This window comes from Benincasa hispida, chromosome 6 (genome assembly GCF_009727055.1).
Source record: "Benincasa hispida cultivar B227 chromosome 6, ASM972705v1, whole genome shotgun sequence".
Classification (NCBI taxonomy): domain Eukaryota; kingdom Viridiplantae; phylum Streptophyta; class Magnoliopsida; order Cucurbitales; family Cucurbitaceae; genus Benincasa; species Benincasa hispida.
Genome location: NC_052354.1, coordinates 10,909,275 through 10,918,101, shown reverse-complemented (window position 1 = coordinate 10,918,101; position 8,827 = coordinate 10,909,275).

The window sequence follows — 8,827 nt, the reverse complement described above, 5'->3', positions numbered from 1 at the left end:
TCTGCTCAATAAGCTTACCATTTTGGGGATAAGACCAGATGAATAGCTAAGAACATAGGGTGTAAGAGGGAATTCGCTCCTAACCTATTAGGGTTAGTAGAGAGGTTGTTCCCTTCAAGTGCTGATTTTGGGTCTTAAACGAGAGGCCTTACCCTCTCATTGGCCTGAGAGGGATTCGATTTGTTGATTGGATCACAAATCAATTGTTCATTAGGGGATCAGTGGAACTTAAGGAACAAGAGGTAATTTCGGGGGTAAAACAGATATTCGACCCAACCGTTATTACGAGCAACCTATGAAGGGTTAACTTACTAATCATGGTTATATCGAATGGACATAATATATCTACAATGAGGGGAGTTCAGCTATGGGCTTTAGTGGAATCACCCATTAGTTAACGAATGGGGGTTAGATTGGTCTAATGAGTTTAGCCGATTAATCTCCGATCGTTGGAGCCCATGATTTGTAGGTCCGCGAGGTCCCCCTGCTAGCTTGTAAATGGGTATGCTTTAAGGTAGCTTGAGAAATTAATTTGAAACGTTCAAATTAAACGGAACAAGAGAATAAATATTTAAATATGATTTAAATATATAAAGATGATTATTGTGCAAAATTAATTTAATATTTGATATTAAATTAATTAATTTTTTAAATTAATTTATGAATTTAATTTAAGAAAATCCATTTTTAAATTGAAATGATTTAAAATTCATTTTTTTGTTTTAAAAATAAAATGGAAATTCGTTTGCATGGGCTTCACATTGTGGAAAAAGAGTTTTTTTCATTATCATCATTTTTATGCTTACACACAAACCATGATCTTCTCTACCTTAATTCTCCAAGCATGAGCTACAAGCCATGCATTCCATCTCTTTGCATGTTCATCTTGATATATGAAGAAGATTGGAGTTGTTGGAGATGAAGATGAATATATAATTTTGAGAGAAAAATCGTGGTGAAGAAGAAGTTGTCTTCTTCAATTTGTTGCTGTGAGCTTCCCTTGTTTCTCCACATTTACAAGTTGTTCTTGAGTCCCACAACTCTTCCTAAAGCTCCAAGAGCATAGTAGGGAAGGCTTTGAGGTGGTTCACGTTGATATTAAGTGAATATAGCAGCTGAACAGACAATTTTCTTGAAGAGTTCTTCAAAGGTATGTTCTAAAAACCCATTTTTATGAACAACATGCTTTAGTTTTTGCCAAAATTAGTGAATTAGAATGCTTATGGATCCTTGATACTTCCGCTGCATGTTGTTTAACTCTGACATAGATAACCATTCTCATTTGTAGGCATGATACTCTCGAGGATGTTTACAACTACTGCATAAAGGAAGGAACTTCTGTTAGAGAACATATTCTAGATATGTTGGAAGAAGTAAACGGTGTTGGATGAGAAAACTGATAAAGAAAAACAAGGTAAATATGATTTACTCGTTGTTGAAACATGTTTAGTGGAGAATGATAAATAAACTCGGATACTAGATTTAGAGGCAGCTAATTATATTTGTGCTTTCACTCAGGAAACTAGTTCCTAGATATAGCTTGCAGAGGGCGAGACAACTTTTAAGGTTGGAACAGGAGAATTCGTCTCAGCTAAAGCAGTCAGAGACTTGAAGTTGTTTTGTGAAGATAGATTCGTTTTACTTGAAAATGTATTTTATATTCCTACTATGAGAAGGAATTTAATATGTATATCTTGTTTTCTAGAACAATTGTACAAAGTATCTTTTGATATTTATGAAGTGTTCATTAGTTCAAGAGGTATTTAACTACAAAACTTGAAAACAACTTATACGTGTTAAAACCAACCGAGACTAAAGCTATTTTGAATATTAAGATGTTTAAAGCAGCTGAGACTCAAAATAAAAGGCGAAAAGTTTCTCCTAATGCCCATCTTTGGCACTTGAGACTTGGACACATTAATCTCAATAAGACTGGGATATTGGTCAAGAGTAGACACCGAAGTTAGTTAGAAGACAACTCTTTACCTCCATGTGAGTCTTGTCTTGAGGATAAGATGACCAAAAGATCTTTTACAGGAAAAGGTCTTAGAGCCAAAGAACCCTTAGAACTCGTGCATTCAGACCTCTATAGTCTGATGAATGTCAAAGCATGAGGAGGGTATGAATATTTCATCAGTTTTATTGATGATTATTAAAGGAATGGCTATGTTTACCTAATGCATCATAAGTTTGAAACACTTAAAAAGTTCAAGGAGTATAAGGTAGAGGTTGAGAACCTTTAGGTAAAACAATTTAAACACTTCAATCAGATTGACGTGGAGAGTATATGGACTTGAGATTCCAAGACTATTTGATAAAATATGGAATCCAGTCCCAGCTTACTGCACCTAGTACACCTCAGCAGAATGGTGTATCGGAAAGGAGAAATAGAATCCTGTTAGACATATGTCAATGATGAGCTATGCTCGATTACCTAATTTATTTTGGGGATATGCACTGGAGATTGCAATATACATTTTGAACATGGTTCCTTCAAAAAGTGTTTCTGAAACACCTTATGAATTATGGAGAGGGCATAAAAGTAGTTTACACCACTTCAAGATTTAGGGATGCCTGACACATGTGTTGGTGTAAAACCAGAAGAAGTTGGAACGTCGTTTAAAACTGTGCCTATTTGTAGGATACCCAAAGGAAACGAAAGGTGGTATATTTTATGATCCTCATGATAATAAAGTATTTGTATCGACAAATGCAACATTCTTAGAGGAAGACCACATCAACCTTGCAGTAAGTTAGTATTAAATGAAATTTCCAAAAAAGCTATACATAAACTAACAAGAGTTGTTGATCAGGTTGGTCCTTCAACAAAAGTTATTGATGAAGCTGGTACTTCTGATCAGTCACATATTTCTCAAGAGCTAATAGTGCCTCGACGTAGTAGGAGGGTTGTTCAATAGCCTGACCGTTACATGAGTTTAATAAAAACTCAGGTCTTCATACCTAATGATGACATTGCGGATCCATTAATCTTTAAACAGACAATGAATGATGTAGACTGAGACCAATGGATCAAAGTCATGGACATAAAAATGGAGTCTATGTACTTTAATTCGATATGGAAACTTGTAGATTAACTAGATGGGATAAAATCTATCGATTGTAAATGAATCTACAAGAGGAAATGAGACCAAACTGGTAAGGTACAGACCTTTAAGGCTCGATCGATGGAAAAAGGTTATACCCAAAGAGAGGGGTGGATTATGAAGAAACCTTTTCTACTGTTGCCAAGATAAAGTCAATTAGAATATTTTTGTCCATGGCCGCTTTTTATGATTATGAGATTTGGCAAATAGATGTTAAGTCAACCTTTCTGAATGACAATATTGAAGAGAATATCTATATGGCTCAACCAAAGGGGTTCATTGAACAGGGTCAAGAGCAAAAGGTTTGCAAGCTAAAACGATCAATTTATGGTTGAAACAAGCATCTAGATCTTGGAATATAAGGTTTGATACTGCAATAAAATCTTATGACTTTGAACAAAATGTTGACAAACCTTGTGTCTACAAGAAGACTGTCAACAAAATCATAGCATTCTTAGTGTTGTATGTTGATGACATCCTACTAATTGAGAATGATGTAGGATGCCTAACTGACATTAAGTAGTGGCTAGCAACACAATTCCAAATGAAAGACTTGGGAGTGAAATCCAAATTGTTCGGAATCGCAAAAACAAATCGGTAGCCCTGTCTCAAACATCTTATATAGACAAGATGTTGTCTAGACATAAGATGCAAAATTTCAAGAGAGGTTTGTTACATTTCAAGCATGGAATTCATCTATCAAAGGAACAGTATCCTGAGACATTTCAAGAAGTTGAGGAAATGAGACACATACTCTATGCATCAATAGTTGGTAATCTGATATATGTCATGTGTTGTACACGACCTGACATATGCTATGTAGTAGATAGGTTGGGGATATAGTCCTACAAGATGGCATATACTCCTACCTGATTCTAAGGTTAGTAGATAAGTTGTTCTCTTAAGCACTGACTCCAGATCTTGAACAAGGGGTCCTACCCTCTCTAAGGCCCGAGAGGGACTCGGTTTGGTGGTTAGACACAAACAAGTTATTCATTAGAGAATCGGTGGGACTTAAGGAGCAAGATGTAATTTCAGAGGTAAAACGGTAATTTTGACCCAGTTGTAATTACAAGCAACCTGTAAAGGATCGACTTACTAATCATGCGTACATTAAGTGGACAAAAATATACCTACAATGAGGAGAATGTAGCTACTGGACTTTAGTGGAGTGTCCTGATAGTTAACGAATGTTGATTAATTGGGTTAATGAGTTTAGCCAGTTAATCTCGAATCGTTGGAGCTCATGATTTGTAGGTCCATTAGGTCTCCCTACTATCTCATATCCGATTAAACCTTGGAACAGTATGTTGAGAGAATTTGAAATGTTCAAATCCGGTTTAAGGAATTATGATATCATTAAACGTTTAATTATGAAATTAAACAAATGGGAGAATTGTGAATATTTAAATATGAAGTAAATATGTAATACATGAATTCTATTCATGTTTGGAATTGGTGTTTTAATTAATTTAATATTTTGAAATTAAATTGAGTTTAATTAATTATTCATAATTATTTTTAATTAATTTGAATTAAAATTTTTGAAATTCAAATTTAAAATTCAAATTCAAATACAAAATTAATTTTCATTTTAAGAATATGAATTTTGTGAAAATTCTAATTAAAATGGAAATTAAGTTAGTGGGTTTATCTGACTTTTTACATTTAATAACACCCATTCTCCACTAATTTTAGAGTGTTTTGGTGTCATTTTGTGATTAAATATATTTGCATGCAATTAATGTATAAATAAATGTTTTTAATTTAATTAAAAGCTTCATGCAAAGTCAAAATTGAAATAAAGTTAGTTTTATCAATTTTTCACCAAAAACTCTCTCCAATTCCTCAAATTTTCCTCTAATCTCTTCTCAAGTTGGGTCTCATAACCCGTTCCAAGGCTGGAGAATAGTGGAAAAGACTCTAGCGGTAGTCTACGAACCTTTCGTGATTAGAATCGAGCCAAGGAGTTGTTGATTTTTGAGATCTACAAAGGTTGTTTTCTCAAACCCTAATCCTTATATTATGAACATGCATGCTTGTTTGCTAAAATTAATGTAATTAGAGTACTTAAGATCCTAATTGCTTCTGCATGTTAATTGTTAACACCAATAGAAAGTTCTTAATCGATTTGAAAGTAGTTCAAAATATGCATCTGCCTATCACCTTCTATTGTAATAACAGTGGTGTAGTTGCAAATTCTAAAAAAACCTAGAAGCCATAAGCGTGGAAAGCACATTGAGTATAAATTCCATCTCATCAAGGAGGTAGTGTATTGAAGAGATGTGATCGTCATGCAAATAGTCTCTGAAGACAACATTACTAATTCGTTTACTAAGGCCCTCATGGCTAAAGTGTTTGAGGATCACCTAGTGAGTCTAGGACTACGGGTTGTGTAAATCTTGGGCAAGTAGAAGAAGTCATGGGTATGCGATGCCCTAGTTTATTGTATTTGTTCTCTCACACTCAATATTTTATGTAAATAAACCCACTAGAGTTTTAGTCCAAGTGGGAGTTTGTTGAGTTTTATGTCCTAAAACTCGTTGTTTGTAAACATTGAACATATTTTATTTTGCGATAAAGATGTTATTGAGGTTTATTCAGTAAAAATGTTATTGACATGTGAAGCACTTTTTAACCCTAAATCCAATAAACTAAGAACCCTTGGCTATAGCATGAATACTTGAACTTTATATGGAGTTATAAAAGTGGATCAAGTTTGAGTAATAACCCAAATGGTCTATAGTATAGGAATTAGGTTGGGTACTTTATCCTGAGGATACTATGGATGCGGCCCACTTTGTATTTGATATAACAATGTGATCCTAAATCGTTCATGTGGAGACATGCGAATGGGGGCGTCCTATACAATGAGTTTATATAAGACCGAACCACGAAATAGTCACTTTTAATTTATAACATCAATTTACTATTAAGACTGAATATTTCAATTCGATGAACTAGATAACTCGATCTTAATACTGAGATAACTATGAATTCTTGTTTATTCAGGATTATTCTTTAATTTGCATAGGTGAGAGTGGCTCAACATCACTGACTCAAATACCCTCCCATTTTAGGGGTAAGACCAGGTAGATAGCTGGGGACATAGTCTTACAATATGAAACTAGTTGTTCTCTTAAGTGCTGACTTCGGGTCTTGAACAAGGGCCCCACCTTCTCATTGGCCCGAAAGGGGCTCGGTTTAGTAGTTGGACCATAAACTAATTGTTCATCGGACTTAAGGAGCAAGATATAATTACAGGAGTAAAATGGTAATTTGGACCCAACTGTAATTACGAACAACCTGTGAATGATCAACTTACTAATCATGGTTAAATCAAGTGGAAAAAAAATATATCTACAATGAGGAGAGTGTAGCTAATAGGCTTTAGTGGAGTGTCTTGAAAGTTAATGAATGTTAGTTAATTAGGTTAAAGAGTCTAGTTGGTAAATCTCGGATTGTTGGAGCGCATAATCTGTAGGCCGATTAGGTCCCCTTGTTAGCTCATATCGGATTAAACCTTAGGACAGTGTGATAAGAAAATTTGAAATGTTCAAATTCGGTTAAGGGAACAAGCATTGAATTATAAGTGATATAATTGACTTAATTATATAGTTTAATTGTTAAATTAAACAAATTGGAGAGTTGAAAAATTTAAATATGATTTAAATATTTTAATCCTGAATAGAGATTCATGTTCGGAATTGGTGTTTGCTATTAATTTAATATTTGATATTGAATTAATGTTATTAATTAAATTATTTAGTTAATTATTTAAAATTAATTACTATAATTAATTTTATTTAGAATTGTTTTAAATGAATTTTATTTAAGTTAATTATTTGAATTAATTAAAATGAAAAAAATTCATTTTAATTTCATTTTTTGAAAATCAAGTTAGGGTTAGTGGGATTTTCTCACTCTTTCCATTATAATCACCACCTAAAAATCCACTTCATGCATGTTGAATTGGTGTCAAATTTTCGTGTAATTTTGATTGCATTATTTTATTGATTAATTAGAAGGAAAATCAATTGAGAGAAAGTTTCAATGGTTAGTCTTTTGAAGCTTAAAGTTTTCTCTCAAAGCGTTGAACACAAAAACTCTTCCTAACTTAAAATTCCCTTTAATTCTATCACAAATTGGAACCACAATCCATTCTAAAACCAAATAATAGCAGGGAAGGCTCTAGCAGTGGTCCACAAAGTGTTCGTGATCATAATCGAGCCAAGGATTAATCAATTTGGAGGTTCTTCAAAATTTGTCTTTCAAAACTTTATTTTCCTCCTTTGAACATGCATGCTTTAATCCTAAAATTAATATAGTTAGAGTGCTTAATTTCTTGATTTCTTCCGCATGTGCATTGTATATTATTACAATTAGTGACTGGGAGTCCTTGCGGTCTAAGCATACTGTGGTGACTTGATCTAACCTCTTTTTATTTGGAGTCATATTCCCATAAATTCTTTCATTGTTTAATTTTTTGTTCATAATTGGTTAGAGACACATGATCAGATTAGTAGTGTGTGTTATATGCATCGGTAGAATTGAGACTAAGGAACATTTATTCTTTGATTGCCCTTTTAGCCAGGCTGTTGGAAGAAGGGACAATTGGATTTGGCATTTTAATGTGGGTAATCATTTGAGACATAAGGTATGGAGTGTCGCTTGCTATACTGTTATCTATCATATTTGGGATAAAAAATCTTTGTGTCCATGGAGCTACCTTGTGTTCTCTCTAGGTGGTTAGTCAAGACGGTCAAGTTATGCAGTCTAAGATTTTTCCTGGTTATTTCTAATGGCTTATGGTTTATATTGAGGTGACTTGAGCAGGTTCATCTCCTTAGGACCTTTTTCCTTGAGTATAGTGTGTTTGTTTTTGTTTTTGTTCTTCTGTTAATTCTTTTAGTTTGTTTGTGTTTGCTAATAGTGTCACAACGTCATCGCGATGTGGAACGACCGACGTCCTTCCCTAAGGGTTTCTTTCGAGGAGAAAGATTGGGAGTCACCACCAATCATTATGAGTGTGATTGGTCACTTATTTTTAAAAGGAAAAATTGTGGTCTACTTAACTAAAGTTAGATTCGGGGGTCATTGAGTAAAAGAAAGGTATTAGCACCCTACAACACCCATTTGAAACATTTTATTTTTGTTATTTTTTTTTTCATTTGATCAAAGATGATCTTTATTTGGAAGAAAATTATTAATTTTACGAAATGTTTACTAAAAAGATAAAATTAACGGGGCTGTTTGGTTGACATGTTTTCTACCTGGGAATTGGCATAGGTATCCAATTCTCATGTTTGTTTCACAGTTTTCATCTATTTGCTTGGAATAAGATATTACCTGACATTCTTATTTTCCACCTAAAAGATTTTCTATTCCTTCCAAAACTGTGGCTTTTCTCTTTTCCCCTCTCTATCTGTTTTTCATTTTACATGTAATTTCACTTTGAATATTGTTAACTAATTAACTAATTAATTAATATTAATTTAACAAAAAATGATATAAATATTTATCTTAATCAATCAATAATGATATATTAAAATATTTACTTGACTTATTTTTATAATAAAAAATTATTAAATGAGTGGAATTATTTTTTACATAAATTATTAATTTATTAACTAATAATATCTTAAATATATTTAATTAGTAAACTAGGATTAGTTAAATTTAGTTAGTATTAAACATCATTTTCAATAATAATATTTATTATT